The sequence below is a fragment of the Mesoplodon bidens genome (assembly GCF_964165515.1).
Source record: "Mesoplodon bidens genome assembly, chromosome: 8".
Taxonomy (NCBI): domain Eukaryota; kingdom Metazoa; phylum Chordata; class Mammalia; order Artiodactyla; family Ziphiidae; genus Mesoplodon; species Mesoplodon bidens.
In genome coordinates, this window is record NC_138165.1 from 6,406,632 (window position 1) to 6,418,981 (window position 12,350).

General features: G+C 44.6%; 1 protein-coding gene across 3 annotated transcripts in view; it reads left to right on the plus strand.

Annotated features, from left to right (window-relative positions):
* The first annotated feature begins 2,872 nt into the window (after positions 1 to 2,872).
* Positions 2,873 to 12,350, plus strand: part of CLASP1 (cytoplasmic linker associated protein 1) — a 268,761-nt gene continuing 259,283 nt past the window's right edge. For 2 of the 3 annotated variants that reach the window (XM_081241674.1, XM_081241676.1), the window contains exon 1: positions 2,873 to 2,970. The gene's annotated coding sequence lies outside the window, so the exon portion shown is untranslated. The remainder of the gene's footprint in view (positions 2,971 to 12,350) is intronic. The other variant, XM_081241675.1, reaches the window with a different exon arrangement.

Sequence of the window (12,350 nt, forward strand, 5' to 3'; positions counted from 1 at the left end):
CAGCCTTGGGCCCAATCAGCCATGTGACGTTGGGGAATCATGTTTCCTTTCGGGTCCTCTATTTACTCATCTGCCAAAAGGAGATTATTGCTTTAAATGGCCTCACAGGAGTTTAGAGAAAGCAAAGTTAAAGATGAGGTATTGAGTAGGCAATGGTGTGTCTTATTAATTTCTCTATTACAAAGATATACTTGCCCGGCATTTTATACTTTTTAAGAGCAATGAGGAGAACTGGAATCAAACTCCAGTGTTCTTTTAGGGACCTTGGAAGATTCAGGTTGGCTGTGTTAAGCCCTCAGACATCAGTAATTTGAGAGTGAAAGCTCTTGGTGTCAGCCTCTTTTTCCTCCTGTGAATCCTCCCTCTTACATGTAAATTGTTGATTTTCAGCACCCTTGTCCAAACCAGTGACTAGTCAGTGCCCATGGGTGCCCAGCTCCCGTGGAAGTGTTTGTTTGCTGATCACTTGTGTTTATGTGTGGTTGGTGAGCTTCCCCTCGGCCCATCTGTAACCCAGAACCTTGGTTTCCTCACTTGTAAAATGTGGTTAGTAATCACTTGCTGTTTATTTTGATGGATTCAGTGACATAGCAATAATTTACATAAAGCAGTAGTACAATGCCTGGCATATCTTAAAGCCTCCAAAATGCTTCCTATAAATGGAGAATGCATTGAGTGGCCCCTGCCAGGGTCACTTTCTAAAACAGTTCTTTCACCATGTTACTACTCCTAGTTGAGGACCTGAAACAGTGTGGATTTCTCTGTTTTCAAAATATTCTCCATCCTACTGAAAGCAGGGTCTCAAAGACATATTTGTACACTTAGGTTCATAGCAGCATTATTCACAGTAGCCAAAAGGTATAAGTAACCCAAGGGTCCATTGTGGGATACATACATATGTATACCTCATACATATACATACACACAGTGGAATATTATTTAGCCTTAAAAAGGACGGAAATCCTGACACTTGCTTCAACCTGCAAGAACCTTGAGGACATTATGCTCAGTGAAATAAGCCAGTCACAAAAGGACCAGGATTCCACTTACACTAGGAACCCGAATAGTCAAATTTATAGAGACCGAAAGTAGAAGGGTGGTTGCCAGGGGCTGGGAGGAGGCGGAATGTTTAATGGGTAAAGAATTCCAGTTTCCTACGGTGAAAAGAGTTCTGAAGATGGTTGCACAGCTATGTGAACGTACTTAAGTGTACACTTAAAAATGGTTATGTGCATTTTACCACAATCAAAAATTTTAAATTCCCGGGCTTCCCTGGTGGCGCAGTGGTTGAGAGTCCGCCTGCCGATGCAGAGGACATGGGTTCGTGCCCCGGTCCGGGAGGATCCCATGTGCCGCGGAATGGCTGGGCCTGTGAGCCATGGCCGCTGAGCCTGCGCGTCCGGAGCCTGGGCTCCGCAACAGGAGAGGCCACAACAGTGAGGGGCCCGCGTACCACAAAATAAATAAATAAATAAATAAATAAATAAATTCCCAATCCTATTTATTGAACCTTACTTTTCACTTGTCCTTTTTTCCCCTTTCTTTCCCCATTTCAGTTAGACTGCTCTCTTCACTGTACTCCCAGTATGATACCCACTTCCTCTTGAGCCCCTGCTCCACGCAGTCTTCTCTGGAATGCTCTTTCATCATCACCCATCCATTTTCAAAAGGCCGCTTGTGCTTTCGCCCCAAAGATGTCCCCTTTTCTAGATCCAACCGGGAGTCACATCCACCTTGTCATCGCTACTCCTTCAGACTACAGTCCGCTGCCTTCCCTGCACTCCACAGAGGAGTCTACACGGGGCTTTGTTTTAGCTGGGTGTCTCCAACCACAACATCTAAGCCCCCGACTATCAGGGGTAGGATCTCACAGGTCCCCCAACACACGACACCCCCCACTACCAGAAGCTCAGATACAAGAATCGAGACGGAGGGAAGCCAATTAACACTTTAACAGTGGTTTCCACGGAGCAGTGTGTAATCTCACGAAAGCTTTCAACGTCAAATTACTCGCGAGCGCAGGGGCCCGAGGCGGAACGACGGTGGGGCCTCCGGGGTCCTCAAAGGGAGCCCTGTAAATTGCACAACTTTTAACCCTCCGAGACACTCTCCCACACGTCTTCCAAGAGCAACGCGACGGGGAGACACAAGCAGCCTCATCTGTGCAGCTGCTCCAGGAAGAAAGTCTCAAGAGTCTCCGAGGCCTCCACGGAGCTGGCTCGGCTTCAAAAAGGGAAAAGAACCGTTAAAAAGGTGTGCTTCCGGCTCCAGCGCCCGCGCCTCCTCGAGCGGGGAAGCGGGAGCCGAGGTACGGAGAGTCGTAAGGCACAATTTCCTTCGCCCCGGACGCCCGGCCGGGACGCGACGCGCGTAACCCAGAAGTGAAAGGCCGGTTCCTTCAGGTATTAGACACCCCCCGCCCCCACCGGAGGAAGTTCCGGCCGGACGACTTTTACACAGGCTTTCTTGGTTCCTCCTGAGCTCTACGCTCCCTGCTTTCTGGTGCCCTACTGCCATGGCCGCTTAGATCCGACTCTCCCCGCCTTGCCTGAGTTTTGCCGCAACTCCTTGGAGGCGGGGGCGAACTCCATTCTGGCCCCCCTTTCGTTAAAGAACTTTTCCCTACGGGTCCCCATCAGGGCCAATTGACGTTCTCCAAGGAGGTAAAAGCTCCTGGGACTTGCAGGTCCCGAAGCCCGGCGCAGCCAGGGCAGCGCCTGCGCGGGGGCGTTACCATAGAGAAGCAGGCGCCTCTCTGGTCTCGGTTTACACTCTCTATGGTCTAGCCGGGTCGTGGCGGTAAGGGGAAAAAAGAGAGACCGCACTGCGCAGGCGCTCTGGGCTTCTAATTTTTTTTTTTTTTTTTTTTTTTTTTTTTAATCCCCGCACCAAGCGCTTAACCTCATTGGGGTGGAGGAGAAGGCGGCGGCCGTCTGGTCTGCAGGGGCAACAGGAGCAACTAATACGGCTGTAAGTCCCCGGTTAGGGCGAGGATGTGTAGACCCCAGCCCTTCCAGGCCCCAGCCCCCCCTCGCGGTGGTGGGCGCCGAGGGTGGGTGGGGGCGAGGTCCAGCGCTGTCATCCGCTCTTGGGTGCACTTTGGGGGGAGGGGGCGGCCCTTAGGTGGGAGCCGGGCGGGGAGCGGGAGGTGAGGGCTGTTTATCCAGACCGCAGGTCGCTCATCCCAGGCTGCTTTGCAGAGGGAGGGGGTCGGCTGTGGGGTGAGTCCGGCTTTGTGTGTCCCCCTCTCTTCTCCTCTCCCGGACCCCACCCCGGGCCCCCTTCCCGACCCGAGTCTCCCAGGCCGGGTGGGCGAAGCCGCGTTTGAAAAGAGCGGGGCTCGCGAGGGGAGGGGTCGAGGGGGAGAAACCCACCACAACTATAGTCACGGGCGAGTGATGGGTGTGGAGGAAGATCCGGGGGGAACGGGTCCAGGCGGGCCAGACAAAGCCGAGCGCTGGCCGGGCCGGATGCGCAGGGAGCCCGCGGTCCCTGGGCCCGCAGCGAGCTTCTTCGGAGGCTGGCAAAGTGGACAAGTGCTGAGTTAAGCCTTGTGCAGCCTCCTCAACTTGCCTTTGTTGTTCTTCGGTATTGGCAGGGACGCTCTGACGGAGAGGAGTGTGTGCTCTTGCACGTTAGCCTGGTTGGCTACAATGGAGCTAATCGCATTTTGCTTTCCCGTTTTCCGAGCCGCTCGGATGAGTCTGGGGTTTTCCAGAGTCTCACTTATTACATAATTTTTTTAAAAATACTTCTTTTTACTCCAAAAATTAAAAACAAAAATTAGAAGGAGCCTTGAAGCGTGTTTTGTTGCATCTGGGTGAGTTTCTCTGTCTTGGTGTTCGTTCATTAACTGCTGACCATCCGTAGAACCTGTGAGCTCTTTAAACATGGTACTTTGATTTGTAGATGTGGCGTCCAGAGCTTTAGATTCTCTAGTCCTTTGGGAGGCAGTGATGCAGAAGAATCAGAAGCGAGAAATAGTTGCCTGCTGCGATGTGCCTTGCACCCTATTCGGGGGCCAGAGTCCGGTATAAATGATGGCTTTAGAAATTGTTGCTTTTATTACTACTATTGTGACATTTGCCGTGCTCTTGATATGAGGAATCCTGGACTGTGGGCTCCCTTTGCTCATCCAAAGCAAAGGGAGCAGTGGAGAATAGTAACATTGCTGCAGAGACCATATAGATAAGAAAAACTACACCACAGTGTTCCAGAGTTACTGAACATTATTTATCTTCTCCATTTGCTAAGAAAGATTTAAATTTTGGTGAGCTGTTTGCTTATCCATTTTTGTAAGGTTGTGTAATTGCACCTTTTTTGGCAATTGTTACTCAGATCTCAGTTTCTATAATTAATAGTTTATCAGCTAACGTGTAGCAGTTTCAGATTTCTAAAGTTTTAATTTTTGTTGAGGAGTTTTCAGCCGTAGTTTTATATTCTCCCAGCTAAGGTTAAGCGGAGTCAGAAATCCTTTGAAGAGACTGTTGGTGGTGGAGGTGTCATATATTTTATCTCCATGTCACAATTTAAGCGGTAGTAAGTAGGGAAAAGGCCTTCGCACCTTAAATCAGTGTTAGAACTGAAAACCTTGATCTCCTAGTGTGCCAGGATTTTGGCCACAGACTCAACTTTACGTAAAAGAGGTGGGCATTTTTTTGTACTAACAGGAAGCAAAAATCTGAAGCTTGGTTTTTTATGCCTCAGTAACTACTGCGATAGAATCTCTTAAGTGTAGTTCAGATGATGGGAACTTGCTTTTTATAGAGCAAGATTTCAGATCCTTAAAATAGTTTGACAGTGATGTTGAGAAATGAATGGCCAGAAGACCATTAAGTTTATCATTCAGATGTGTTATATTTTGTTCATTGGTCTGGGATTTAGATTTTTTTCCTTCAGTCCTTTGTTAATTCTCTTTGTTTTTAGGTGGCTTAATCTCACAGTTTATAAATTGGGTGAGATAGTTTTTTGGACCTGAGACATAAATTAATCTTTTCAGGCTCTATTTATTCTTAAGTCTTCTACTTATAAAGTTGTAGCTTTTTAGATTGGTAGGTAATACTTTTTATTTCATAGTACTGTTGGTAAATGTTATAATCATTTCAGGGATCATAAATGTTGGGCTCAGAGCTGAGTTTTTTTTTTTTTTTTTTTTGCGGTACGCGGGCCTCTCACTGCTGTGGCCTCTCCCATTGCGGAGCACAGGCTCCGGACGCACAGGCTCAGTGGCCATGGCTCATGGGCCCAGCCGCTCCGCGGCATGTGGGATCTTCCCAGACCGGGGCACGAACCCATGTCCCCTGCATTGGCAGGCGAACTCTCAACCACTGCGCCACCACGGAAGCCCCAGAGCTGAGTTTTTATAAGAGTTTTGATAACTGCAAGTCTGGTTGTCAGACAGTGGAAAGAATAGACATAGCAGAAACTAACAAATGTTTAAAGACAGAATCACTGATGATTCAGTCTTTGGTTTGTGAAATGTAATTTAAGAAAGTAAACTAAGCTTTCTTTACCCAGTGCAACCAGGTTGGCATCCATAAAGAGTATGTGTGTTGGGCTGACTGACCTCTGAAAGCCTTTTCTTTTTAGCACCAGCATTTCCTGAGTGTTTCTAGCCGGGTCTTCGTCACCCCAGGGCTTTCCCGCCTCCCTTTTGCTCAGACCATTACTGCCATGCTGAATGCATTTCCTCCCCAGATTCTTACGGCAGCCGCAGTCCACTTCCCCACAAGGATCCCGAAAGACGTAGCTCAGATGTGTTCAAATGGCAACATTGCTTCCATAACACCTTTTCTGACTTTTCTCTTGTTTCTTGCTTGGAATTCTCCCGCCTCCTTGCTGGTCCCTGTTGTATCCATTATCTTCCTCCTTGGAAGATTCACTCTGGTGATTTACTTTTCTCTAGATCCTTGAGGGTTCTGGGAGTTTGTAGAACACTTTGTGCTAGCCTCTGTGCTTGGACGACTGCACTGGTGTAACTAGTCACTGTAAAATGTGTGAAGGAATAAAGGAATGTGTCGTAACTAGAGTAACAGAATTTGAGCCTTGGAAGAGCTCTTAGAGGCCCCATAGTCCCACATCCTGCCTTTTATCTATGATATTTTGTCTTTAGCCACAAACTGCAGGCACGCTTTCCTGTCTTTGGACAGGTCTTGGTTGCTAGAAAGGTATTTTAGACTGTCTCCAAAACTGCCCCTCCCCTTTTACCTGTTGGTCTTAGTTGTAACCCCCGAAGCAACATGAATCATGTCGGTTTCTTTTCTATGAAAGAGCCTTTCAATTTCCCAGGACAGTCATCAGGCCTTCTCTAGATTTATTGATTAATTTATTAAACCCTTTCTTTAGTTAGATACCATGGTACAACTGTACCACGAGGGTACAGTTGAAAAGACATACCCGGTCCCCATACTTCAAGGGCTCACTCACCATCTAATAGGGAAGACAGACAAAACAGTTACGAATTGGTGCTGGTGATGCTGAAGTATGTAAACAGCCCTAGACCCTTTGTCCCCTCATGGTTCAACCTGATGTCACCACGCTCTCTTGAGACAACTTGGTTTTGTTAGGGTCCTTTAAATGCGATGTTTGAAATAAAGCAGAATTTATTTATACTGACCAGAGTATACAGTTACTGTTGTAGGTTAGGAAACTGTATCAAGGATTTTCAAACTTTGTTGTGCTTTCTGGCTCTGCCACTTGCTAGCCCTGTGCCTTTGGGCCATGGGCCAGTGAAATCATCTCTTTGTATTTCAGTGATTACCTCTATAAAAGGAGGGTGGAGGGAGGGCAAGGTTAACAGTAGTATCTACTTATAGGACTGTGTGAGGATTAAGTGAGATAATATATGTAAGATGCTGAGAACAGTGACTGGTGTATACTGAGTGGGTATATGGAATTCCTGTCATGTATTCATGGTGGCAGTTAACATTAATAACAGCGTAATAATAATAGCAGTAATCAGGTCACCAGAATCACTTGGAGAGCTTCTTAAAATACAGGTGGCCGGGTCTTATTTATCCACAGCTACCCAGAGATTTTGGTTAGTTCAGTCTGCGTGGGGTCTGGGCAGCCATAGTTTTTATTTATTTGTTTGTTTGTTTATTTATTTTTGGCTGCGTTGGGTCTTCGTTGCTACACGCAGGCTTTCTCTAGTTGCTGCGAGCGGGGGCTACTCTTCGTTGCGGTGCGCAGGCTTCTCAATGCGGTGGCTTCTCTTGTTGCGGAGCACGGGCTCTAGGCGCGCGGGCTTCAGTAGCTGTGGCTCGCGGGCTCTAGGCGTGCGGGCTCAGTAGTTGTGGTGCACGGGCTTAGTTGCTCCGTGGCATGTGGTATCTTCCCGGACCAGGGCTCGAACCCGTGTCCCCTGCATTGGCAGGTGGATTCTTAATCAGTGTGCCACCAGGGAAGCCTTTGGGCAGCCATAGTTTTAACAATCCCCAGTTAATTCTTAAAAACCCAGTTTGAGAATCCTGCATTCTCTATTAATTTTGTCAGTGATTACATTTGCTTTTACGAATTAAAAAAAATGACCAAGAAGTAGACGAATAGATTCTCCTGAAAGATTTGAACATCCGGATAAAGGGACAGGCCTGGCCCCAGACCCTGGGCCCCTTGGGAGGCATATCCGCTTATTATTGGTTTGGAGTGTACCTCCTAAACACGGTTACCCTTGTTAGTAGCTGCATGTATATGAACGTCTTTATAATACTAATAGCCAGATTCAGGGGAACAAACCCTGGATTTTCAAAGCACTTGTACATTCATAATCTTTGTTTCCTTCAAAATCCTGTGAGGTAGGCAGAGAAGATACCATCATTATCCTATCAATTTACAGATGAGAACCCAAGACCTGCAAGTTAAATCCCAGTACATGATAGAACTAGGATGCGAACTGGGCCTTCTGTTTCTCGCCTAATGTTGTTTTCATGTAAATTGTCTCCTAGCTGCATGAGTTTGTTACCTTATATTGAAGTTGTGGTTCTGAAGTCCTCTGATCTTTTGCCACGTGAATAGCTGCCAAACCAGATTTCCTCCTTTCTTTTAGTGTGTTTATATTTGCTTTTTAAAAAAATGTAAATTTAAGTTTAATAGTTACCATATCTGGGGGCGGGGGTGGTGGTGGGATGAATTGGGGGATTGGGATTGACATGTATACACTAATATGTATAAAATGGGTAACTAATAAGAACCTGCTGTATAAAAAAAATAAAATTCAAATTAAAAAAATAGTCACCATATCTGTTAAGATTTATCTTTTTCTGAAAAAAAGCCTAGAACTGGCCTCGTGGCCATCTTGTTACCATGGCACATTTGGGTGTGTTTATCTTCGTTCAGGATGGCTGAGGTCAGTGAATCCACTTTCCAGCTCTCTAGAATGGTTGTCCAGTTAACTTTCCAAGTAGAATCAGTTAAATTTACTTAGAGTCCTATTACAGTGATACGGCAATAATACAAAAAGTTGAGAGGCCAGAGGGGGAAAACCCATGTCAAGCTGTCCTAACACAAGGTCTTGTCTTTTTATTTATTTTTAAACATTCATGTGACTCGCTTTTTTAAAAATTAAATTTTTATTTTATTTTATACTTTTTGGTTGCATTGGGTCTTCGTTGCTGCGCGTGGGCTTTTCTCTAGTTGCAGTGAGCGGGGGCTACTCTTTGTTGTGGTGCATGGGCTTCTCACTGCGGTGGCTTCTCTTGTTGCGGAGCACGGGCTCTAGGCGCGTGGGCTTCAGTAGTTGTGGCGCACGGGCTCAGTAGTTGTGGCTCGTGGGCTCTAGAGCGCGGGCTCAGTAGTTGTGGTGCATGGGCTTAGTTGCTCCGCGGCATGTGGGATCCTCCTGGACCAGGGCTTGAACCCGTGTCCCCTGCATTGGCAGGTGAATTCTTAACCACAGCTCCACCAGGGAAGTCCCTTTTTTTGCATTTATTGAGGTAGAATTGACATACAATAGTATATTAGTTCCCAGGTTTGCAACGTAATGATTCAATATTTTTGTATATTGTGAAGTCATCACCGCAGTAAGTCAAGATCCATCACCCTACAGAGTTATAGAATTTTTTCTTTGTGATGAGAACTTCTAAGATCTACTCTCTTAGCACCTTTCAAATATGCAGCACAGTACTATTAACTATGGTCATCATACTGTGCATTATAACCCCAGGACTTATTTATTTACAACTGGAAGTTTGCACCTTTTGATGGCCTTCACCCGTTCCTCCCCACCACAAGGTTTTTGCTTAATGCGTCACCCTCTAAAGCTGTCCATATGTCCATGCTTTTTAGTAAGTAATTTTAGGTCTTGCGTGTTTTTGAATAGTTTCCCTGTAATGACATAGTACACATCATTTAAATTTTTAATAGCTTTGTCGTATTTGAGTTGATATGGCACATTTTGGTAAACTGGGATCCTTGACAGGCACGTTATCTTTTTTTTTTTTTGATATTATATATACTACAACGGTGGCTTTTTTTTTTTTTTTTTTGCATGTAGTTTGCTGCTTTTGTGTTGTTTCCTTCAGATCAATTTTAAGAAGTGAGAATATTGGGTGACTTTTGATACATACTGCCTGATTGCTGACCAAAAGTTGAACAAGGTAATAATTTCCTAAGCAATTTAAGGGTGTTTGACAAAAATTTTACCAACTTCTGGTAATATGATTTAAGTCATTTTTTTGTTGTTGTTCTTTTTGTTCCTGTGAGAGGTGCAGAACATGCAGGTTGAATTGAATATCACCTGCAGGTGATCTCTCTGCATTGCCAAAGCTAGTGCGTTTTCGACAGGTGTGGAGGAAAACGCAGGTCTTACTTTGTGGGGCGGACCGGTCTGTTTGCCAACATCAGAAGGTAGTCTTGTAACATCTCCGTGCCTTCCCTTTTCAACTGTTTCTTTACACAGTTGTGCTCAAGGGCCCTGCCTGAAATATTTAGCAATCAGAGTGTCTGGCGGTGGGGGTGAGGCATCTGTGTCTAGCAGATTTCCCAAGTGATTCTGAGGCCACCAGCGTTGGAGAGCTGCCTCAGGTCCACCTCCTAGCTGATTTCCTGCTGCGCTTCTCCACAGAGCGTGTCTCTCCTGCTGGTAAAGGCAGGGCTCTGTTGTGAACAGAGGCCTGTTGTACAGAGAGAGTGAATTGTGTAGCCGCGCCCTTCCTAACGTGGAGTGGCTGGGTTCATTCTGTGAACAATAAGCCAGTCTTTCTAAGAGTTTGAACTGCATAGAAACAGCTCCTTCTCTGAAGTCTGCGTTTTATTTAAGTTCTGGTAAGTCATAGAATTCTCCAGATCCAAGCCATGTCCTGCTCAGCCTTTGGTTGCCTCTGGGGTGACAAACAGACCTCTCGTCCCAATAGCAACAGCCATCATACACTGAACACCCACCACCTGCCAGGCACTAGGCTGGGTGCTGTAGGAGTACTTTTGTCAGGTCTTATGTCAACGTTTAAAGGTAGATGCTGTTTTCATTTCCTAACGAAAGGAAGCTGAAGCTTCGTTAGAGCACTTGAGTAATGTGTCCATGGTCACACAGCTGCAGAGTAGCAGAGTTTGGCTCTTGGATTCTTCACCTTCCTTTCCACTTATCTCTGTTTTTTTCCAGCACAGGTTATTCTTCCTGCATGGAAGGTCACTGGGCTGCCTTGGGGGAAAGTCTGCTTGCAGCATCCGGCAGCATCTGGAGAGGCCTCTTCACTGGTCAGGAAGGATGTAGAGATGCAGGCTTCCCACTAAGGTTTCCATGAGGGTTAGTCAGATCTGGGGACCTACAGTCCATTTTGGATTTGAGTCCCTGATTTGAAGTCTACCTTTGGGCAATCCAGACTCCTAAAGACTTTATAGAAACTTTTTATTTTTCTTTTTATTGTAGTAAAATATATACAATATAAAATATGCCATTGTAACCATTTTTAAGTATATAATTCAGTGGCATTAATGACATTCACATTGGGTAACAGTCACCACAAGCTGCTTCCAACTCTTTTCCATCACCCCAAACAGAAACTCTGTAACTATTAGGCAGTAAATCCCTGTTGGTCCCTCTTCCTCAGCCCCTGGTAACTTCTAATATTCTAGTTCTAGGAATTTGCCTATTCTAGATATTTCATATAAATGGAGTAATATATGTCCTTTTATGACTGGTTTATTTCACTTAACGTAATGTTTTCAAGGTTCATTTATGTTGTAGCCTGTGTCAGAATGTTATTCCTTTGTAATTGCTGAATACTATTCTGTTGTATGGATATTGTACATTTTATTTATCCTTTATCTGCTGATGGAACTTGGGTTGTTTCCACTTTCTGACTGTTGTGACTAATGCTGTAATGTATGTTGGTTTACAAATTTCTGTTTGAGTCTTTTTTTCAATTCTAGGTATATACCTAGGAGTAGAATTACTGGATCACGTGGTAATTCCATGTTTAGCTTTTTTGAGGAACTGCCAGACTTTTTCCACAGTGGCTGTACATTTTTACATTCCCGACAGCATCATACAAGGGTTTCAGTTTCTCCATATCCTTGTCAACACTTGTTATCTTCTCTTTGTTTTTGTTTTTTAAAATTATAGCCATCCTAGTAGATGTGAAGTAGTATCTCACTGTGGTTTTGATTTGCATTTCCCTAATGACTGAGATGTTGAGCATCTTTTCTTGTGCTCGTTGGCTATTTGTATATCTTCTTTGGAGAAATATCCATGTATCGCAAGTCTTTTGCCCATTTTATTTTTTTAGATTGAAGTATAGTTAATTTACAATGTTGTGTTAGTTTCTGGTATACAGCAAAGTGATTCAGTTATACATATATATATTTTCATATTCTTTTCCATTATCGCTTATTACAAGATATTGAGTATAGTTCCCTATGCAATACAGTAGGACCTTGTTGTCCTTTGCCCATTTTTAAATTGGATTGTGTGTCTTTTTGTTTTTGAGTTTTAGGAGTTCTTACGTATTCTGAATATTAAACTCTTAACAGATATATGATTTGCAGATCTTTTCTCCCATTCATTCTATAGGTTGTCTTTTCACTTTCTTGATAACATATGTTCTTTGCTGCACAAAAGTTTTTAATTTTGATGAAGTCCAATTAATGTATTTTTTCTTTTGCTCCTTATGCTTTTAGTGTTATATCTAAGGATCTATTGCCAAATCTAAGGTCTTGGCGATTTACTCTCGTGTTTTCTTCTTAGAGTTTTATAGATCTAGCTCTTCCATTGAGGTTGTTGGCCCATTTTGAGTTAGTTTGTATAAATAGTGTGAGATAGGGCTCTAACTTCGTTGTTTTGCATGTGGATGTCCAGTTGTCCCAGCGCCATTTGTGGAAGACTAATGACGACTGTACTTATCTTCTGTATCACTCAG